Source organism: Urocitellus parryii, chromosome 8 (genome assembly GCF_045843805.1).
Source record: "Urocitellus parryii isolate mUroPar1 chromosome 8, mUroPar1.hap1, whole genome shotgun sequence".
Classification (NCBI taxonomy): domain Eukaryota; kingdom Metazoa; phylum Chordata; class Mammalia; order Rodentia; family Sciuridae; genus Urocitellus; species Urocitellus parryii.
In genome coordinates this window covers 108,047,051-108,070,667 of record NC_135538.1, presented here as the reverse complement: position 1 = coordinate 108,070,667, position 23,617 = coordinate 108,047,051, and the positions used below count along the sequence as shown (strand labels likewise).

Genomic DNA, 23,617 nt, shown 5'->3' with positions numbered 1-23,617 from the left:
AGTCCAGGTGAGAGAGGCCAGTCTGGGGCTGGATCCGGACCGACCTGCGGCGCGCAAAGCGCGGAGCTTTGTTGCCTCCGCCGGCCCGACGTTCCTGGCTGCCCTCCTGCAAGTTACCGAGCAAAGCAGGGACCCCAGATGGCCCTGTTGGTGAAGGCAGAGGAAGGGAAGAATTAGGGGCCGCCCCATCCTCTCTAGCTTCTGGCCTAAGTCCTGAGCTCATTCCGTGCCAGAGTTGAATCCGGGGAGCAGAGGGTCCCAGGCTGTCGCGGTGACTAATGTGTGAAGGCCGCTGCCAAAATCGGGCATGGCCGGCCTGCCAAGGTGCGGACGGGGTTTGTTCTACGTCTTCCTGGATTTCCATTCTGTCCGTCCTCACGGAGGAAAGACAATCTAACTTTCTAAAGATAAAAAGGCAAAAAGAGCTTATTCCGGCTTTTCTTGAAGGGCCTCAGCGTTTTGATGAGGGTGTGGCCCGTATCTCCAAGGCAGACGGACCCCCCCCCCCCTGCAGCTTTTATTTCCTGGCTCAATCACACCTGAGAATCACCTCTGAAGTGTGGAAGTGCATTACAGGAAATCACCAACCTACCCAAAGTGCATGCCAAACACCCTGGACTATTAAGGAAAAGATGTCCCTTCATTTATCTAAATACAAAATCTTTGGTCGTGGTCCTCAAGCAGCTTCCTCTTCTGCCTAGGGAATATATCCTAGTTTGTCACTTTTTCCCTTTTTTGAAAAGTGGAAGTGGGGAGAACAGGGGTAGGGAATTGTGTTTTCTGACGTTTTCCTGGCCTGCCAGCTGTTGAAGGATTTGGGGGCTGATGGAATCAACATCTCCCTCACCCTTAATTGTAAAAGGAGAGATTAATGTAACCCTGAAAGGAAAAAGCTCTGGGGCTTTGCAAGAGGTGTTTCTGGAGCTGCCTGGTGCATCTTATGATGTGTGTGGTGGTTATTGCTCATGGCAGAATCCACATCTGCTCCCAGAGGAAGTATGGAAGTTTTTTTTTTTTTTTTTTTTCCTTTCCTTTCCTTTGCACAGCCAGGATCAGGGGGCCCAGCCATATGGGCGAGCAGCCTGAGCTCACAGGCCTTCTGGGTTGTCTGGTTGGGTTTTGGTGTTTGACTCTACTGATACGGCTTCATTTGCTGTGGCTGTTTAGAGTTTCTGAGGTTAGGGGGAGATTCTGGTGAGACTGGTGTCTTGTTCAACAAATGCTAAATTCCTTCTGTGAGAAGATGACTCTGATGTTAATTGATGTTAATCTAGTGATGGGTGTTTAGCAGGGGAGGGGGAGACAGTGGTGAGGGAGAGTTAGGGCAGGCTGAGGGCTTGGGACTGGAGGTCTGGAATCTTCTGGGGGGGGGGGAATGTCTTGTGCTCAACAAAAGAACATTTTAATGAGAGCTTTAAATCAGTTCCACCAAATGTGCCTTGGTGTGGAACCTGTCTATGTGCTGTAAACAATTTCAGTCGAAGCTGAGGCGCCTGTTGTCTTGTAGTGAAATCCCCGAACTCTATCCACCCCAGACGCATGACTTCAGGGGGCAACGGATATTTTAATAGATCACAGTAGATTTTTCCATCTCATTGTTTAACTGTGTCATTAACTAGAGTTTTAGTGAGACCCCACTGTTAATAAGGCCAGAGTTAGGAACCTAGGCTGGCTAGGTTTGTAGATTAGACCATTTTGAAGTTTGGGTAATTATGTTGTAAATGACTGAGTTACTTTCCAAACTCTGAGATCCCTGGTGTGATAAATATGGTGGAGGAGGACAGGGAGGCTTGAGGTTTGAAACCTGGAATTCTTTTTTTTTTTTAATATTTAGTTTTTAGTTGTAGTTGAACACAATACCTTTATTTTATTTATTTATTTTTATGTGGTCCGAGGACTGAACCCAGGGCCTCTCCGTGCTAGGCCAGTGCTCTAACACTGAGCCACAACCCAGCCCAAAACCTGGGATTCTTAACATGAGTCACTTGAATAATCAGTTGTGGTCACCACCCATCCCTATTCACATTCCCATCTCTGGATTCTTTCCTCCAGGCTCTTGTTTGGGGAAACTAAGTTGTCACTTTTTGGGATAGGTTGTACTGTAGATTCCCCAACTTTTTCTAGCCTGTAATTCAAGCCTGGGATTTGCTTTTATCAGTTGTGGGAAGTGTGATGGGAGGGAAAGGATGTGCTTCAGATCACTTCTAGAGGATATAGTTAGACTTCTAGTATCTAGAACAGCAATAAGTGATGGTCAGTATTTAGGCTATGGAGGTGAAATATTTGGCATAACCAACTCAAACTCATTGACAGGCCCTGGGCTAATTTCATTTCTTTTCTTTTGTTCTTTTTTTTTTTTTTAATATTCTTTTAGTTGTAGGTGGACATGATACCTTTATTTTATTTATTTATTTTTATGTGCTGCTGAGGATCAAACCCAGTGCCTCACATGTGCGAGGCAAGTGCTCTGCCATTGACCACCCACCATAACCCCAGCCCTGGGCTAATTTCTTAACTTCTCAGTTTGCCTCCTCTGTAAAGGTGCTTGCTTCTTGGAGCTGAGTAGAGGATGAAGTGTAGTGATGTATAAAGACCCCTTTCCAGGTCTTTCTGCTCCTGTGCTTTGCAGGAATACCTGTTCAGCTTCATCATCATCCCCACAATATACGTTTTCCACCTACTGGAACGCTCCATTATAGCCAGCCTGCCTAAATGTCAGCCCCTGATACCTACTTAGTTTTCTTCTACCTTCCTTTCCTCAAGGGCAGTCCCCTGTGTGTGTTATGTTACCTTTCCCCATCTCTCTTTTGCCCAGTTCACCTTCACTTCCATCCTGAAGCTATCTTCTCTTCTGCCATAAAGCAGATATTGTTTTGGAACTCTGTTATTTTTAGGACACCTTCCATATTTTTGTTCCAGTTTGGCCTTAATTTACTGAGGGCCTTCCTCTGTAGAGGTTCAGTACTCTGCCCTATCTAGGTTCATTAAAAAAGGGCTTAAACCTTTTGTGTACAGGGCAGAGTAATCAAGGGCAAAGTGAAGCCTCTCCTAGGCACTTGGAATCCTTTGTGCCCTGTCCAGCTTCTTTGGGGTGGGGTTGCCTGGTGGTCATTTCTGTATAACAGAATCAAGAGATCATACTCCTTCCCTGTTGGTGTGTGGTCTGTTTTTTGTGGATCTTTTCTGAATTTTGATGTGGCAGAGTTTCTGCCTTTCTCCAAGAGTTCTGGGCATGGACAGCCACCTCTGTGTGTGAAGCTGACTTGCTTTGGAGGGTGGTAGCTTAAAAGCTGATACTGAGGTTCCTTCTGCAATGAACTATATCAGGCCTAGGTTTCATTGTTTTTGTGGGGTTTTTTGGGGGGGAGGGGGAGGGTACCGTGGATTGAACTCAGGGCACTTGACCACTGAGCCACATCCCCAGCCCTATTTTAAATTTTATTTAGAGACAGGGTCTCACTGAGTTGCTTAGCACCTCGCTTTTGCTGAGGCTAGCTTTGAATTTGTAATCCTCCTGCTTCAGCCTCCAGAGCTGCTGGGATTACTGGGGTGCACCACTGTGCCTGGCTGGACCTAGATTTTCTATCACTTTGCTACTCGAAATTAGGGCCAAAGCAAGCAACATCAGCGTTCCCTGAGGGCATGAATCAGAATCAGAATCTGCTTTTAAATAAGGTCCTCAGGGCTGGGGATGTGGCTCAAACGGTAGCACGCTAGCCTGGCATGCATGCGGCCCGGGATCGATCCTCAGCACCACATACCAACAAAGATGTTGTGTCCGCCGAGAACTAGAAGGTAGATATTAAAAATTCTCTCTCTCTCTCCCCTCTCTCACTCTCTCTTTAATAAATAAATAAATAAATAAATAAATAAATAAATAAATAAATAAATAAATAAGGTCCTCAGATGATTTCATCCTAAAGTTCCAGAAATCCTGGTCTAGGCGTCCCTCCTTATACAGAAACTTGCCATAAGGGGCTTTCCTTTTGCAGCTGTGTAAATTAGGACTGAGACCTTGTATGATAGTTGAAGATTTGCTTTAAATAACTTAGTTCCTGCTGGTTAGGGTGGTATAGGCCTGTAATTCCAGCTACTCTGGAGACTGAGGCAGGAGAATGGCAAGTTCAAGGCCAGCCTCAGCAATTTAGCGAGGTCCTAAGCAACTTAGCAAGACCAAGTAGAAAATTAAAAAGGACTGGTGATGTTGCTCAGTGGTAAAGTACTCCTCCCTGGGTTCAGTTCCCAGTACTTAAATAAATAAATAACAGTTCATGTGAACACTGGTATAAAGTGTATGTTTAAAAATTACCTCACTTTGGGCTGAATTTGAATTAGATTTTTGTCAGGAAACTTGCCCATTAGAAGTGTGACTTTGTGAGCTTTGTCACATGAAATGTGATGTTTAGTTCCTCTCAGAGCCTATGCTTTTCTTTAAGGAGCATACATCTCTTTTAGAGCTAAAGCCATTGGAGAAATTGGATTTGTTAAGCAGAAATTTAGTTGAAGGAGCCAAGCCTGGTTGTGCATGCCTTTAGTCTCAGCAACTGAAGAGACTAAGGAGGCTTGCAAGTTCAAGTCCAATTTCAGCAATTTAGTGAGATCTTCAGCAACTTAGCAAGACCTTATCTTAAAATAAAACTTGAAAATAAAAATGATTGAGGATATAACTTATGATGAACTGGCTCTGGGTTCAGTCCTCTAAACAAAAAAAAAAAAGGAAAAGGAAAGAAATTTGGTCCAAGGGTGACTTTTCAGGAACATGTCTGATTCATAAAAGGGGGGCATGTCTCCATAGAGCTTCGACAGTTGTGTTTGGAGTGTTTCATATTTGAGAGTGAGGTGGTTTGTGCTATTTGTGTTTAAGCCAGCACAGCTTCTGTGAGACTCATCTGGGATGGACGCTGGCTGGTTCAGACACTCATATTTGAGCCAAGAGCAGTTTGGAGCCAGGGATTCAATCACTGGTTTTTTTTTTCCTGATGGAAGAAAGGATCATTAAGCAGGGTTAGGTGTCCTTGGCCTGTGGTCCCTCAGCCTTTCTCTGCTCTCCCTAACCTCAATAGCATGCCTCTCTACTGCTGTGCCTAGCCACTGCCCCTGGCCAGAGCCACGTGGTGGGTTACAGGCCTTGGCTTCTGCTTGTTTGCTGGCACTGGCCCTTGTTTGCCCTAGAGCTGCTGCCCGCCCCTCTCCTCCATGGTTGCCCTGACCCCCATCTGCTTGGTTCTTTTTTCTGAGTGTGTGGAGATTCTGCCATTGTGGCTGGGTTAGTGTCCTGTCTTGCGGTTCTCTGAGTTCATTGCCAAGTGCACAGGAGTGCACATTCGGCCCTACCAAGCCCCCTGGCGCTTTGGTGGAGCTGGCGCGGGAGCTGCCACAGCTAATCAGTGGTTTGAGGAAGCCCTCTGTAGTATGTCACTTTTTCCATCCTCTTTTCTTCTCTGCACTTAGGCCATTTCCTTCCCAGTGATGCTACACAAACAGCATTTGGGCAAGGAGGACACTTTGTTTGAAGGGCTGACACAGGCACGTGCTACTTGCTAAGCTCTCATCTCCCTATGAACATTAACTGAGATGTGCCTTGAATGATGCACAGGCGAGTGGAATGGTGTCTCTCAGGAGCCTTGCAGAACCCAGCTCCTGTTGGATGCTTGACCCTGAGCTGGTTTAAGTGTTCTTGCAGCTTCTGAAAACTAGCTCTGAAGTTGTGGAGTAGGGATTCTGAGTCATGGGTGAGGAAGGTGTAGATAGGTGTTTCCCAAAAATGTATGATGGGGAGTAGAGTGGGAGAGCAGATAGCTATAAGTACTGTTTGAAATTTTAATTTCCTGGTCCTTACTGCAAGACCTGTCCACCAGGATCATTGGGGGAGGGACCAGATAATGTCTCTTATTTTATTATTCTATATTATATTACATTATATTGTCCTGCATTTTTTGAGTAGCCAGACTAGTCATAGAGTTCAAATTTTGAAAGGAATTTGCGCTTATAGAGCCATAGAAGATTCTTTTTATTTTTTATATTTTTGGTACTGGGGATTGAACTTGGGGGCACTTAGTCACTGAGCCACATCCCCAGCCCCCCCCTTTAATTAATTTTTTAGAGACAGGGTCTCTCTGAGTTGCTTAGGGCCTCGCTAAGTTGCTGAGGCTGGCTTTGAACTTGTGATCCCCCTGCCTTAGCCTCTGAGCTTCTGGGATTACAGGCGTGCACCATCATGCCTGGCTTTAGGAGAGTCTTAACTTCACTGAAGTTTGAGAACCACCTGGTAACAAGAGACTTTGTCAGTCTGAGGTAGAGTAATGGGATAGAGGGTATTGTTACTATTGAGGGGCTTAGGAGGAGTCCATTCAAAGTGTTTGAGTGTCTTCTGTGGGTGAAGCTGTGTGAGGAGGGGCAGGAACCAGGAAGAGGACAAGATGGAGAGATGTGAATCAGAAAAGCATTAATGAAAGACTTACCATTTGATAAGTGCTAAGTAGAATAGAACATTCCAGAATGTGTGGGCACTAAGTCTCAAGAGCAAATGGGGATGTGAGGGCTTCAGAGAGGAGCGGATATTGCTAAGTAAAAGTAGGCAGTGGTCACTGTTTCAGAACAATATGAAAGCTTTGGAAGGAGTCTGAAAACTTGGGTGGTTCTTTTCAGTATCACATAACACCCTTGTGTGATAAAGTAAGACAAGATATCCGTCGGCCTGTGATTCCTGGTTTTCCATATCTGGTCCTGGCTCTGTTGCTGCATAGCACATGGTGCTGAGCTGGTTAATTAACCTTTTTTTCATGTCCTCATTTGCACTGTGCAAGTGATGCTGATCCATGCCTTGCCTGCCCCATGAGTTTGTGATGAATCTCCAGTTGTGGACAGTGTTGACCCCTGGAGACGGCCCCTCTGCCTAATCTTGCTATCTCTTCCCAGAGACTGCTCTGACCCTTTGTCACCCTCAAGGTGTTTGTCTTTCTTTCCAGCCTTCAGTCTTTGGAATGGTTTGTGAGAGCTCAACAGAGTCACTTGATCAGACAACTTTAAGATAGTTTCCTCATTTAAAAGCACAGATTTCTTTTTTGGTTGTTTGTTTTATTTTGTTTTGGTAGAGCTGGAGATTGAACCCAGGGCCATGCACATGCTAGACAAGTACTGTACTACTAAACTACACCCCCAGACCAGAAGCAAAGACTTTCTAAATGTCTCTCAGTATTCCAACTGCAGCTTAGAAATGTGGGCACAGTCACTTGGTATTTCCTGGGGGGAACTATCCCTCCCTTCAGCTCAATAGCAGATTCTTCCAAGGGGGGTCAATAACTGGTTCAGAGCTACCATCTTCCCTGGCATGCGGGCATATGCTTCTTACAGTCTAGCCAGATGATTACCATACCTGTGGGAAGAGCTTCTCTCATCTCCTGTGACTGGGAGGATTTCCCCAGTCAGCGAGTGTAACTTGTGGGAACTTCTGTCAATGCTATTGGGAGGTTGCTGAGGAGGTGCTTTGGGATCAGGGATGGAGGGTTCTTCCTAGAAGTGACTAGCATGCATAGAGTCTCCTCCAGGAGACATTGGCTCTTTTTTGTCCCATTCATAGGAAGTAGGGGGTGGAAGTGAGGCAGGGAGGAGAATATTTGTTTTTGAAATTGTTAAGGTGTTGCAGCACAGTATCTTAGTGTATGTTAGAAACAGCTGTCCCCCTTACCAGGTATGGTGGTGCATACCTATAATCCCAGCAACTGATGCAGCAAGCTGATGCAGGAGGATCACAAGTTCAAAGCCAGTCTCAGCAATTTAATGAGGCCCTAAGTAACTTAGTGAGACCCTGTCTCAAAAAAGGGCTGGTGATATAGCTCAGTGGATAATTACCCCTGGGTTCAATCTCTGGTACCAAAAAAGAAAGAAATAGGTACCCTCAGCATGCACAAGGCCCTAGGTTCAATCCTCCCAAACCTCTTCTCTCCCCCACACTCACACAAAAGGAAGGAAGGAAAAAAGGTACCCCTTTCTCCAGGTGGATGCAACTCTGTACCAGGGCCCAGGCCTTTGGCTAGTGGAGTTCAGGCAGTATTTCAGTGTTACACTTTGGCCAGGCATCTTAAGCTGTGTACAACCTATGGAGTTACTCAGGGCTGTCTCATTGGAACGAGGACTTGCAATTAGTGGTCTTTTATTTCTCAGCCGATAGATCAAGATGATTTTGGTGACCTTTATATTAATGTTAGGTTTTTATTGTTGTTATTTTGTTTTTGGTACTGGGGATTGAACCCAGGGGTGCTTTACCACTCAGCTGACACCCAGCTCTTTTTAGTTTTGAGACAGGGGTTCACTAAGTTGCCTTGAATTTTTGACCTTTCTGCTTCAGCCTCCCCAGCTACTGGGATTATAGGCAAGTACCACCCTTCCCAGCTAATGGTATATTTTAAATGAACCCTCTTGGTTACTGTTCTCCTTGCTTCTAAGATGGGGTACTGCTGCCTATAACACAGTAGGAGAAGACCGGGAGGCTGGGGCTCCAATACTCTACCTACTTCACATTGCCTATCAGAGGCTGCTGAGATCTTGGCCTATTTCTGGATTGTTCTCCCACCCGAGGATTTTGCTGCCTGGCAAACGCAGGCTGTTAGCTTCATGTAATTATTGGTGCAGAAGATTGGCTGAGTCTTCAAGGAAAGGGGCCTCTCAAGAGTTTATTTTACATTTCATAGTGGAGCTTCAGGCTTTCTTGTCTCCAGTGTTCTCTCTCCCAGGATCCTCCTGGGCCCCCAGGTAAAGTGTGTGGGCACAGTTCCTGTTATAGAGGAACCATGTAAGAGAAGTGGTATCACCTTTGTATCAAAGGTGGGTTCCAGGCCTCGAAGGGCTCTTTCTCTAGGGGATCCTGGTGATGTCCATACCTCCTAATAAGCCTAGGATGTACTAGACCCCAGACTTGGAGTGGGGAGACAGGAACCCTGTTTCCACATTTCCTCCAAACTTCTTGTGTAACCATAGGTAAGTCCCATCCTCTCTGGGTCTCAGCTTGAAGATGGAAGACCCTGGAGGGACTTTACTGTGGTGAACTTTGAAGCCAACCCAGTGTGTCACCTCCAGCTGTATTTCTGCCGTACCTCACAGGCTCTCCTCCTTGCCTTTGGTTTTTGGGAAAGACTTTAATCTGATGGCTGCATTTTATTCTCTAGTGCGTGGGCATAGGTGCCTTTCGACCTAATCAACTGGTGGTGTGGGTGTTAGGGTGTGATTCCCTGGATGCCACGGGGAGTGGAAAGGTTGGAATAATTTGGAGAGGTTTGGGATACTCTCATGAGAAGAAAAATAAGAGATTTTTCTCTAAGTAAGAGAGGGCTTACATATGTCCCTAGTTAGTCCCCTTTTCTTGTGTACAGAAGGGAGAATACCCAGAGGGAGAGTTGAAACTGGGGAGGACTGTGTGCTTTGGAAGAGCCTCCCCTGTAATAACCGACAACTGCACCCTGCTTTGTAATTTACAAAATGCTTTCCACCCACACTGACATTGGGTTCTATCTACAGGCTCAGCAGTAGGTAAGACAAGGGTGTTTTTGTGTGTGTATGTGTGTGGGGGGGATGTTTGACATGTAAACTGAGGCACAAAATTATGATCTACTCAGCTCTGCAGATTTGGTATGTGATAGAGCTACAACTAGAGTGCCTGTCTCTACTGTCCTGTCCACTTAAAGTCCTGGTATACAGTCATTACTAGAGGCTGTGAAATGTCACACATGTACCTTGGGTGAGGATACGTGCTGGAGAGAGGATTTTGCCATCAAGAGGGTAGGTTTAGGAACAGTCCTGTCAAAGTCAGAGTGTGGAATGACCTTCCTTGCTCTTTCTAGTCAAGGAATAAATCAATAACATATACATGGAGAGATCTTTTGGGCTCTATATTCAAAAATACTGGTCTTCCCACTTTTTTATTTCAAGCAAAGTTAAGATTTTCAAATGATTCATTTAAAGATCTGTACATATTTTAAAAGTTTTTAAGAGTCATGGTCAGACTGTATGTAGTCTAGAGGTCCAGAACTCTCCTCCTGAATGACCATGGTTTGAGGGTTCTTCTCATCAAGCCTTAAGTCCTTAGTCTCTTCCACCTGGTGCTTCTGGAAAGTCACAGGCTACAGGCCTCAGCTTGTAGGTTTGCTGCCACATTCCAGACCAGTGCTGCCTCTTGGGAGTTGCATACTGGGCCCTGCTCTGATGGAGACCACGTAGGTGGCAACAGTCACTCCTGTAGTGGTGATGGCGCTCCAGGCCCTGACACCAAGTAGGCTGAGGACTTTGGAGTCAAGTCTTTTAAACCTCACAGGTGTTCAGAAAAAAATCAAGATCACAACCTTTGACATTCTAGGGGATGCAAGTTTTATTGTTTCTGGATGTTTCTCCCTTTGGCTGAGTCATTGACCTCTCTTGGGGATTCTACTGAGGTTTTTCTTCAGCGTCTGAAGTTCTCAGGTTCCTATCATGGAAGGATGCAAAGAGACAGCTCTGGTGATCTGATACTCTTGTATAAAAATAAGACCAGAAACAAAGTGGAGCTGTTTTCCAGTGGGGAAAAGAGCGAGAAGGCTCCTTCAGACCAACAGATTCTTAGGAGAGGTGATGGGGTAGGATGACATTTGAGATCCAGAGTTCATTCTTAGCCACTTGAAAAACAAAATAAATCATAAACAAAGAAAACCTTGTCTTGCAGTCTTAGGGGGAAAACAAGGAAATGTTGTTGGTCTTGTAATTCCAGATATAAAGAGCAAATCATTCTACCAGTTTGGTTAATTTAGAAGATTAAACCAATTGTTAAACTGATCGGTTGAAATAATGCCCAACTCAGCAGCTTTTTGAGGCCTGGGTTTTGGGCTCTTCCTTCACTCCAGGAGGCAGGGGGGACCTAGAGGAGGATCTTTCTCTTTCTTTTTCTTTCTCTCCCCCCTTTACCTCTCCTTAATTTTTTTTGAAGACTCCTTAAAACAAAAGACTTATTATTTAGTAAACACTGTAACCCATTTTGATGAAGTATCCTGATTGGCTCGGTACACTGGGCAGTATTTGCCTCTTTATTCCTGTGTAAGACATTGGAGTGCTGTGGGCTGCTTCTCGGCTGCTGGAGTCTTCCCTTACCCTCTTTACCTTTGTCTCAGGGCCCTTTGAAGATGGGCCTGTGGAGGCCGCTGAGCTGGCCTGTTCTGTCTCCAGGCTGCAATTTAAGGCGAGTCTCTACTTGGGCCTTCCCACGAGACTCCCTTTTCCAGGCCCCCCACAGCTGCTACTGGTGACCCAGAGCGTGGGCCCAATGTAGCCTGGGCACGGGTGGCACCCCTCTCCACCCCTTCCCACCCGACTGGGATCAAAGGAGCCTCCTCAGGGAGCAGGAAAATACCTCTCCCAATAGCCTCACCAGTGAGTAAACAGCCTGGGCCTCTCCGGCTTTTGAAGCATGGTGCTTCAGGCCAGGAGGAATGCAGAACATTTCATTTTAGGGGTGGACTTAGGTTTCCACTGCTTTCGGTATTTGCAAATTCGAAACAAATGCCCTCATTTAGCAGCAGGCAGGCTGGGCAGTAAACCGGGGCTGTTTCAGGGCATTTATGGCAGTCACAGGTATTTGTGGAGAGGGACCTCAGCAGGTTTAGGGAAAGATAGAGCGTTTATGGTTAGGTGGGTTGTACAAAGACCCCGACCTGGTCTCCGGTGGAGGGTTGTTGTTAGGTGGGCTCTGTCATAAAAAGGATGCAGTCTCCTGCCTCCGAGGAAGTATCTCCTCTGGCGCACAAAGGGGTTTGGGATGGTGTTTATCCCCAGAGGCTGATGCTAAGGGCCCAGTCCCTCTCGCCTGGCTGCCAAAGTATCAGGTTTCCAATGAACCCTGGCTTCTCCCACTCCAGGACTTGAAAAGCTTGTTAAAAGTGCTTTATATGTAATGAGTTGGCTGAGAGGTCCCCCCTCACTTCCAGCCAGTTTTGCAGGGAAGGAGCTAGGGAAACCTGTTTTCCTTTTGTTGTTGTTTCTGGAAGTAGGATCTGTGAAGGTGCAACTGAAGAAAGATCCTGGTTTTAGGAATCAGCCACATAAGGTTTTTTTGCCTTTGATGGGACTGTTCAACCAAGGAGGGTCTGTTGGAGGCCTGGCACTACCCCCCCCCCCCCCGCCCATATTGTCCCCTTGCTCATAGGGAAGTTCCAAAATCAGAAATCTGTTCTGGCTCCACAACTTCCTTACTAAGAGCTCTTATACAGTTTGCTTCACTTCTCTGAGCCTCAGTTTATTCTAAGCTGGAAATAGTAATACCAATCTTGTTAGAGTTGTTTTTTTTTTTAAGAATTAAGAGGGAAGATATTGTATTTCTTTAAAGCTAAGTGGTCTTTCACATTTTCAAATCTTTGAAACTGGAAAATAGTTTATGATCAACTATATAGCATTCTCTTTGTTTAACTGGTGCTGTTTTTCCTTAGTGCACATAAATAGTGGTGCATCTTAAAATCAGTGGCATCTTTGAAATCTAGTATGTATGAAGGACTTAGCGTGTGAACTAGTGAATGCTCAATAAAAGATGTTTTATAAGGGTGTTCATTTACTGGGTTTGCTTCTCAACCTCCAGTAACTTTCAATAGAAGCCGTTTTCCTTTTAGTCTGGCACATAAATAACAAATAATGCTTAGGCATAAGACATTATGCTAAACATTGTGTGTGTGTGTGTGTGTGTGTGTGTGTGTGTGTGTGTGTGTTGGGGGACACTTTAACTCCACCTAAGACAAGAGACCTCCAGCCGCTGAGACTATAGATGTCTCTAAGGACTTTGATGGCAGAGTCTCCATTTTAAAAGGCTGAGCTGTTCCTTTGGAAGACTAGAGATTGATTCCAGGAATGGATTGTCTGTAGGTGAATCAGGACACAACTAGAAGAGAGTAATTACCAAGACAGAGGTACATGGAAGGCTAAAGAGGGGGTACACAGGCCACATGGTACGTGTCAGGAGTTTAGGATCTGGGGACAGGCAGGGGATAGACAGGAGATGGTAGCATTTTCTTTCCCAGGTAGCATAGTTGTGTGAGGTTGATCCTAACTTTGTTGAGACAACTGGTCCCATTCATCCTATTTTGTGTGATCCCTAAGTAGTATCTTACTCCCTTTAGGACACAAATAACCCAAAGGCCTAGGAATTCTTAATTCGGTTGAGTTCTGGTTCATTTTATGGTGGGATGGATTGATTGTGGTGTTGGGGCTTAGGTGGTAGGTGAAAAGAGAAAGATATGCCCTTTTGTGTGACTGTATGAGCTTACAGATTCACTTCTGTAAGCTTAGGCACCCACCTAAGGAGACCCAGCCCCTCTAGGAAGTGAATGCCCTTCTTTAGTCCCTTTGGCCTCCTTTAAGAGTGTTTTGAAGAAGAATAAGGTATTATACATGTTGTACTTTGAACAATCAGGAAGAACAGTTTGGAGGTGTTAAAATTTCAGCACTCTTCCTGAAAACCTATGATATGCTGGTAAGAACATTTTTAATGGTATACAACTTATTTTTAGAGGCCCTCTAAAACATAATGTGAAATATTTTTCTTTCTGAGAAGGGTCTGATCTTCCTGTCCTCTCTCTCCTGTGAGGATCATAAGGGGCCCTGGTTCCTTTCAAACCAAGTGAACAGTATATGGTACCTTTATATCTGTGGGGGATTGGTCCCTTGACACCTCAATAGTATATGGTACCTTTATATCTGTGGGGGGTTGGTCCCTTGACACCGCTACCTCCACCTTGCGCTTGGATACCCAAAACTGTGAATGCTCAAATCCCTTATATAAAAGGACATAGGGGGCCGCATATATGGCTGAGTGGCAGAGCACTGGCCCAGCATGTGCAAGACCCTGGGTTTAATCCCTAGCACTGCAAACAAACAAATGGACCAATCAGGAAAAAAAGTAAAAGTAAAGTGGCATAGGTATTTCATGTAACCTAGCACATCCCCCATGTACTTTGAATCATTCTAGATGTACTTACACTAGTTAGTACAATGTAAATGCTATGTAAATAGTTATTATGCTGTGTTGTTCAAGTAATCATAAGAAAGTCTGTTCATGTTCAGTACAGATGCAAATTAAAATATGTATATATGTTTTCCTCCAAGGTGGGTTGAATCCATGAATGCAAATATACAGATACAGAGAGCTGACTTACTTTGAAGCTCTTTATGTCCAAGAGCACCAGTCAGATAGCTGTGGGCTCTCCACTGTCCTGAGTTTAATCAGTTGCCTAGTTTTGCTCTAGTTCCCCCTTACTTCCATCTACACTCATGGAGGACAAGTCCAGAGAGAATTTGTATGGAAAGACCTCCATGGGTCTCCTGCCAGGGGTTGGCCTCATGGGTGGAGGTGGCAGCCTCTGAATTAACAGTGGCCTGTTCTGGGCCGGGCTGCTTCCTCAGACTTGGAGAGAGGTGTTGATCAGGCCAACAGGGCAACAAATCCCCTGAGCCCCAGGTTGGAAATAAAATTAGTTAAAAGTTGCTCTCAGACTCCTGACAAATTGCTTTCAGTTTTTGCTGCCAAAAGAGAACTTTGAAAACAGGGTGTAAATTGGGTTATTTACACTGTCTCTGTTGTTGCCTCCATGAAGTTGGTGAAGGAGGGTGAGGATCCAAGTGGCCTTTTCAGGTTTTTGGTTGTTGAGTCCCTTAGGTACCTGGCATCAGGTGAAGTGGGGGTGGGGGTGGGCATGTCTCTTGTGAAGTGCCCTTGAATGCAGGATGTGTGGTGACCTGACAGGCCTTTGAGGTGCCCTGAGACCAGCCCCTTTCTTAGATCAAAGAAACACCTTTTGTTTTTCCTGCTCACACTTTTCCTCTGCCCTGGAGCCAGAGTCATAAAGAGGTTGAGATGTGAGGGTCTGCACCTGGTCGCTGGGCTTGTGGGTAGAGTGGGGGCAGCAGAGGTGGGGGTCTTCCCTTGTACCATGTACTTCCTGCCTTCTGCTGCCCTGGATGTGCTAGAGGCTGCCTGGGCTAGCCTGGGCACCTGAGGCTCTGCTGAGATGCCCGCCTGTCCTGTAGGGCCCTGCTCCACCAGGCTGTAAGCTGGCGATGAAACCCGCCACACAAAGACGGATTTCACTCCAGGCTAAGTGTTTTGTTGCTGAATCATTTGCATTCATTAAAAGTAGTGAAGAGTGAGTGATATTTAAGGCAGCAGGACAGGTTTGCTGGAGGCCGCTGCCTTCCAACCTCATTAAGAATTCTGGGGCTGAGGAGAGGAGGGGAGAGGATAGGCGCAGCTCATTCAAGCTTACTTAACTTCTGACTACCTTGGGCAAAGGCCAGCTACTAAAATATGAAAAATGTTTGCCCAGCAGCCCCCAGAGCTTGGCCAGACTGCCCCAGCCAAAGAAAACACACACTTACAATTCATTATTTAGCCTTCTCCCTCGTGCTTGCTCGTGTTTCTTCCTCCCCTGGGAACTTGCTGTGTTGGGGGGCACGTGGGGTGGGGGTCAGGAAGGCTCCTACACCTTTTAAGGGGAAGCTAATCCTGGAGCAAGTGCTGTCTACACTCCACCCGCCTTCCCCAGTTGATTTCACTGGTTGCCTGGCTTGTTTCTCTTAGGGTTTCCTATTTTAAACAATGCCACCACATATATCCTTGTACCTGTCTTTAATTTGCACTTGTATATCTGTAGGATAAATTCCTGGAAGTGGAATTGCTCTGTCAAAAGATGTGAACTTATCAAAATTGTGTGCAAGAATTTGTATGCTTGTTATTTGTTATTTGGGGGGGCGGTTATAGTTTCCATCAACTATTTGGCCTGTAACCAAAAAGTTCCTCAATCACTGCTGTATAATGGGCCTGTGAAAAATCACAGGATAGTGTGAAAACAGTGAAGTGTGATTCAGATGTGGGGCATTGCTACAGGACCAGATGATTTATCATCCAGACATTCCCAGCCCCATCATTAATAATTATGCCAAGACAACTAGCATAAACCAGGGTTGTTCCAGGTAAGAGGCAGGGTGGTGGCCCATTGCCCACCCAGGATCTTATTCCCTGATCCCTGAGGATCTATTCTCTCTTCTGTACCATTTAGCGCCAAATTGCCTGCTCTTTTTTGTATTTTATTGATAGACAGGGTCTCACTGAGTTGCTTAGGGCCTTGATAAATTTCTGGGGCTGATCCTGAGCCTCTGGGAACTCAGGCGCGCACCACTCCGACCTGGCTTATCTTCCATTCTGTCCCATGTGTTCTTTTTGTTGCACCAGCTTGATGATCAGCTTGTGGAGAGGGTCAAAGTCTTGTCTCTGTTTTCCCAGAGGCTTAGTGGATGCTCAAGAAGTTCCTGGATCCCAAAGACTAGAATTCCAGTCCTGGAAGATGGGGTGATTGTGCTGAACTTATTTTCTAATCCATGGGATGAAAGTGATGCTGTTCCTTTCCTATCCAGCGATGGATGTGAGGTAGTTTTTGAAGGATTGTGTTCATTCAGTTCTTGCCATGTGGGAGGAGAGCCACAGAGTTCCTTATTGTGGGCCACCTAACTACTCAGTGACAACTGCCTGGGAGCCTTTAAGGTGGCATGAATTTATTCCACTTTTCCGTTTATTACTGTCTTCTCAATTGCTCTCAGTCTGTTCCTTTACCTTTAAGTCTCATTGTCCTGGGTATGGTTCAGGTCCTGTCATTTCTTTTTTGGAATACTGCTGTTAAAAAAGGAAGGTGGGGCTGAGGATGTGGCTCAGGTGGTAGCGCGCTCGCCTGGCATGTAAGAGGCACTGGGTTCGACCCTCAGCACCACATAAAAATAAATAAGTGAAATAAAGGTATTGTGTTCAACTACAACTAAAAAATAAATATTAAAAAAGAAAGGAAGGTTTTTGTTTGTTTCTGCATTGGGGATTGAACCTAGGGTCTTGGGCATGCTCAGCAAGTGCTCTACCCCTGAGCCACATCTCCAGCATGCCCCACCCCCCTTTTCTTTTTTAAGTGTTTAGACAAGGTCTTGCTAAGTTGCCTAGGCTGGCCTTGAATTTGTGATTCTCTTACCTCAGCCTCCCAAGTTTCTAGGATTACTGGCATGTGCCATCATGGCCAGTAAAGAAGTGAATTCTTTTTTATTTTTTAAAAATTATTTGTTTATTTAATGATTGTAGTACTGGGGATTGAACCAAAGGGTGTTCTAACACTAAGCTACATCCCTGGCTCTTTTTATTTTTGATTTTGAGACGAGGTCTTGCTAAGTTGCCCAGGTTGGGCTCTAACTTGCAATCTTCCTACCTCAGTTTCCTGACTTGCTGGGATTACAAGTGTGTGCCACTATAAGGAAGTAAATTTTAAAGGTAGTATGTATTTTTTCCCCCTCAAATATCAAGAAGACATGTTCTTTGTAAAAACCTTCCTCCAAAAAATCAGATAAGAAGTTGAGAGAAGTAAAGGAAGTTGATGAAGAGGGTAAGGAATATAAGGTGACTGGAGAAGGTAGTGAACAGGTGTAAGGAAACAATCAGAAGCTGGGTGCAGTCATGCATGCCTATAATTCCAGGGACTTAGGAGACCGAGGCAGGAAGATCTCGAGTTTAAAGCCAGCCTTAGCAACGATGAGGCACTAAGCAACTCAGGGAGACCCTATCTCTAAAAACAAAAAGGGCTGGGGATATGGCTCAGTGGTTAAGTGCCCTTGGGTTTAATCTTTGATGCTCCCCACCAAGATAAAATATAAAACGAGATAAAAGCAAAGACAGATCTGTTCTGATGATAAATTTCAGTGGAATAGGTCTCCCACTGACTTAAGACACAATTTAGACTGAGTGAAAAAGTTTCATGTTGGGCTGGTGGTGTTCTCAGAAGTACAGCAAGCGCCTAGCCATGCTTAAAGCTCTGGATTTAGTCCCCAGCACCCCAGAAAAAGAAAAAAGGAAAAAGAGAAATATTTTATGTTCCTTACTTGAGACAAACCTAAAATAGTTGACAGGGCTTGTTTAGTTGTTCTTTTTTCTTTTCTTTCCTTTTTTTTTTTTTTTTTCTTTGGCGACAGGGTCTCACTAATTGCCCAAGCTGGCCTAGAACTAGATCTTCCTGCCTCAGCCTCCCAAGTAGCTGGGGTTACAGCTGTGCACCACCACGTTGGTCTAGTTGTTGTTTTATTTCAATTTTAGGCCAATAGCTTCATTTATTTTATTCATTATTTAGGAAATGATTTAAGAGTATTAATTTTCTTCTGATCCCACTTTAAAACTAATAGATTTAAAATGAAACAATATATAATTGATAAAGTAGTTTAGGATTCAATGTTAAAAGAATAGAAGAAACAAAATTTTGACTAATCTAGATAAGAAAAAGAAAAGGTCAGTAGATAAGAAAGCACAAAAAAGAGGCTTTAATGTCACTTATTCATAGCTCTTCACTATTTCCTATCTCCTTCTCTCCTCCCTCCTGCATGCTAGACAAGCACTCTACCACTGAGCTACCCACCAGCCCCCACAACTATTTCTTGAATACACATTGAGGACCTGGTACTAGGGATATAGAGCAAGGCATCAAATAGATAAGGTCTGACTCTAAGGAGCTTACCTTTCAGTGGGGAGGGTTACCATTTAAGAAAATGCATACTTGGAATCAAGTGCAGTGGTGCATACCTATAATCCCAGCAACTTGGGATCCCAAGTTCAAGGCCAGCCTCAGCAATTTATTGAGACCTTGTTTCAAAATAAAAAATAAGAAGGTGTTAGGTGCCCCTGGTTCAGTCCCCAGCACCAAAAACAAACAAACCAAAAAAAAAAAAAGGAAAAAGAAAGAAAATGCATGTAAGTAATTACAGATATGATCATTGCAAAGGGAAATTTTTAAGAAGATATTTTTTAGTTGTAGATGAACATAATACCTTTATTTATTTATCTCTATGTGGTGCTGAGGATCGAACCCAGTGCCTCACCTGTGTTAGGTGAGTGCTCTACCACCAAGCCACAAGCCCAGCACCAGAAAATATTTCAATATTTATAAGAGGTACCCTGTTTCATTCTATGGTATGAAATAAATGACTGACATTTGTTCAACAACCATTAGAATGACCAGTTAGTATTAAGAACAATTGAAAGGTAGTTAAAAAAAATATATCCCAAAATTGTATGAAATGATTTTGAGGGGAAATTTTGAAAAATATTGAGGAAATAGAGTCCATAATGCTTTCTAGATCATCACAGAGCCAAGGAACTGATGGATAACATCCTGTGAGTGTCCCAAAGTTGATATAACCTCGTTCCCAAATGCTGGCTGACTGTGCAGGAAAGAAAAATACACAACTTAAGAAGTGTTGATTTAAAAGCCCAATTTAGAATACTGGCAAATTAAATCTAACACTTCATTAAAGGGTAATGTACCACAAACAAGGATGTATTCCAAAAATTGTGTGGATGGCTTAATCTCATACAATTCATCAAAGAAGTCAGGAATTATACAATTCTGTCAGTAGAGGCAAAAATGACACTAGTTACAAATTAGCATCCTTTTTTGATTTTTTTTTTTAAAACTCAAACCCATTCAACATTAAACTTAAAAATGATATTGTGTACTCACTAAAATAAAGAAGTCCTGCATTAAAACAGTGAGCTGGGCATAGCCAGGCTCATGCCTGTAATCCCAGTGGCTTGGGAGGCTGAGACAGGAGGATCTCAAGTTCAAAGCCAGCCTCAGCAAAAGCAAGGCATTAAGCAATTCAGTGAGATCCTGTCTCTAAATAAAATACAAAATAGGGCTGGGGGTGTGGCTCAGTGGTTGAGTACCCCTGAGTTCAATCCCTGGTTACATCCCCCCACCCCCCGCCAAAAAAAAAAAAAAAACCCACAGTGAAATCACTATTATTTAATATGATTCAGGAAATTGTAGCTGAAATTCTTGCCTGAAGGAGCAAAAGTAGCTTCAGTTCTAAGAGTGGACAGTGGGGATCTTCTTCCAAGTGTGGAAAGAGAAAGGAGCTGACCTTCAGGCCATTAAGAAGGAGCTGACCCAAATAAAACACAAAGTGCATTCTTTTCTGGAAAGCCTGAAAAAAACTGAAAAGGGGCAAACAAGCAGACGAAGAATGGCAGCTCCCTGAAGAAAGATGAGGCTGATGTGAAGATGGAGTCCGAGCCGGGGAAGATGACTCTGCTGGGGAGGGGACCCACTGGCTGATGAGGATAATGAAGATGGGGGATGACCAGCTGGAATTGATTAAGGATGTTGAAGAAGGAGTGCTTTTTTTTTTTGGTTCCAGGGATTGAACCCAGGGGTGCTTAACCACTGGGCCATATCCCCTGCCCTTTTTTGTGTTTTATTTAGAGATAGGGTCTTGCTCTGGCTAAGTTGCTGAGGCCGGCTTTGAACTCGTGATCCTCCTGCCTCAGCTTCCTGAGATGCTGGGATTATGGCTGTGTGCCACCGGGCCTGACTTTAATAAGAGGATGACTCTTCAGCACATAGTGGACTTTAAAAATCTTACCCCATTATTTCTTTTCCTAGGCACTTGTCGAAGGTCAGAATTTCACCAGATCCTCTCCCCTGGTGTCTTCGGCTCACTGTTCTCCCGATCTTTGTCCTTCCTGTGTTCATTAATTCATATTGCCCTGCGTCTGGTCCCATTTTTTACTTCCTTTGATGCTCCTAGTAGTTTGCCCTGTAAATTTTGCTTTTAACTTTTATGTCTCTTTATGGCTAAATAAAAAGGATGTATGGTTTTTATCATCTGTCGCCAAAATCATCTCTTGTTAAGCAGGGAGTACAGTTCTTTCCATTCATATGTGATTTCAGTAGTAGCTTCTCTTGACTGCAAAGGCAATCTCATTTAGTTGTGGCATCTGAAAGCCACTTTGAGTTAGAGGTATGTGTGTTATACCTCAGCTGAGAGTCCTGTGCAGGGCTGTTCAACACAATGTAGTTTTGTGAATGAGAGTTGGAATGTCAAATGCATCCTCTAGAAGAATAATTAGTATAATCGTCTTAATATTTGTTTTCAAAAGTTGAGACTGTGGGTTATTTTTGTTAGCAGATTGGTGTTTTCTACCTTTTTTTTCCAAGTCCTTATTAAGCCAGGAATTTGGAGAGGGGTGAGTGAAAAATGAACTTAATTTGGGGGATACAGGAGATTGACTCCAGGGGTACTTTACCACCAAGCTACATCCCAGGCCTTTTTATTTTGCTAAGTTGCTGAGGCTGACCTTGAACTTGCAATCCTCCTGCCTCAGCCTCCTAAGTTGTTGGAATTACAGATGGGTGCCACCATGCCTGGCTAAAGTTAATGCCCTTTACAGATAGATACTCCTTTTTATATGGGATACCCAATTATCAACTGAAAATTGCAACAGTCTCTAAGAGACTAGTCATTTGGACAAATGCAAATTCAGTACAAATCTAGGAGCTGAAGGGTAGGTCAGTGGTAGAGTATGTGTTTAGCATGCATGAAAACCTAGGTTCAATTCCCAGCACCAAGAAAAATAAAAAGAAAAAAAAAACATTTGTTTGTCATCAACAAGTAATCTTTTACAAATAACAAAATAGACCTGGGGTATAGCTCAGAGATAGAGCACCTCACTAATATGGGGAGACTCTAAATTTGGATTCCCCATATTACAAAAAGGAAAAAGAAACATTTATTCATTATTCTCAAAACCAGATATTTATATGTTTATATCTGTACTCAGATATAAACCAATATACTGGAAAGTATATGTTAAGGGGTTGGTAAATATCACCCTTTTCACTTCCGAGTTTGAAACTAATTTAGAAGGTGGGAGGGAACGGGGAGAGAGAGGAAGAAAAGCAGACAGATCCAGGGATTAGACAGATGGAGATCAAGGTATCATTTGTTTTAATGGTAAAGGGTAGGCTGAGCAATAAGGCTTTAATCTGAAGAAGGTAAATGTCCTATTCATCCTGTATAAGGATGAGGCTGCCTATATAAAATATGTGCCAAGCCGGGCATGGTGGTGCATGCTGAGGCAGGAGGATCTCAAGTTGAAAGCCAGCCTCAGCAACTTAGTGAGAACCTAAGCAACTGAGTGAGACTCTATCTCTAAATAAAATATTTAAAAAAGGAGGGGGGGCTGGGAATGTGGCTCAGTGGTTAAGCACCCCTGGGTTCAACCCCCGGTACCAATAAAAGTAAATACAGTGTGTGCCAACTATAGTCAGGCACTAGAACCAAATATACCCAGATATTGCCCTTTCTGTCCCTAGGGCTTGTGCAAGGGGGTTGGAGAGTGCTCCTATGGTGCCCTCTACACTACCTCGGAAGCTGGGTGCTGGAGCTGTTCTTCCATGAAACTTCCTTCCTTTGCTCCCTAAAATAGGGCTTTAACCAGCTCCCTGGAACCTGGGGGTGTGGCTTCCTTGCAGGGAAGGGCCAGGTTGTCAGATGTTCCTGCTTCCACCTTCACTAAGCCTTTGGCAGATCCTTCCATGGCACTTGGAGAACAGAGCAGATTTTCCCCAAAGATTCTCAAAATGGATCAAAACAGAACAGTATTCATATGAATTCCATTAGCCGTCTCTGCACTCAAGGGTGGAAATTCACTCAACTATTTTCTATCCCAAATCTTGTTTCCTTTTCTTCATTTTCTTCAGAGATGTTAAATAAAGTTCGGGAATAGGAAGCTTTGCTGTCTTGTTCATTGCTGTATTCTCAGCAGTTAGAGCCAAGCCTGGCTCATAGGTGGGGAGGGGAGTGCAACATGGAATGCAGAAAAGATCCTATATTCCTGGTCTTACTGATTGCAAATGATGGATAAGAAAGAGGCAACAGTAAAAAATGAACAGGAAAAAAATAGGCAACAAAGTTTAAGAGAAAATGGACAAAGAAATTTAGTGAACCAGTAAACACAAGAGATTGCTTTATCTTGTGAAGGGACAACCTAAATTAGTATTAGGATATATATTAAGTAAACAAAGTGTTGGGGACTGAGGTTGTAGCTCAGTGGCAGAGCGCTTGCCTAGCATGTGTGAGGCATTGGGTCCGATGCTCAGCACCACATAGTAAATAAATAAATTCAATAAAGGTCCATCAACAACTAAAAAAATTTTAAAAAGCAAAGTATTATTTTATATCTTTCAGTAGGAAGAAATTAACCCTCAGTTTAATAAGGAAGCATAAATCGGCACAGTCTTTTTTTTGGAGAGCAGTTTGTTATTTATCAAAAACTTGAAATTTTATTCTTTTTCATTCCTATTTTCTTAGGGAATCATCCTGGCAAACACTTTTTTACATTACTAGTGTGTAGAGGCACCTGCATGGAGATGTTCAATGGGAACATTCTTTACAATGGTAAAAAATTGAAGGCTGGGCTGGGGATGTGGCTCAAGCGGTAGCGCGCTCGCCTGGCATGCGTGCGGCCCGGGTTCAATCATCAGCACCACATACCAACAAAGATGTTGTGTCTGCCAATAACTAAAAAATAAATAAATATTAAAAAAAAAGAAGGCTGGGGGTGTGGCTCAGTGGTAGAGCACTTGCCTAGTGTGTATGAATCCCTGGATTCCATCTCTAGCACCCTCTCTCCCCCCAAAAAAACGTTGAAAGCCATCTGATTGACTATTACTAAGGTATTGGCAAACTGTATATGGGTATTCATGCAGTAATTGAGGTGAACGAGCTAGGGCCATGTGAAAAAATACAGAGAGAA

The 23,617-nt window shown here is 44.0% G+C and overlaps 1 protein-coding gene across 1 annotated transcript in view; it reads left to right on the top strand.

The window, feature by feature from the left end:
* Positions 1-23,617, top strand: part of Ptk7 (protein tyrosine kinase 7 (inactive)) — a 67,632-nt gene that overhangs the window by 488 nt on the left and 43,527 nt on the right. The window lies entirely within an intron of this gene.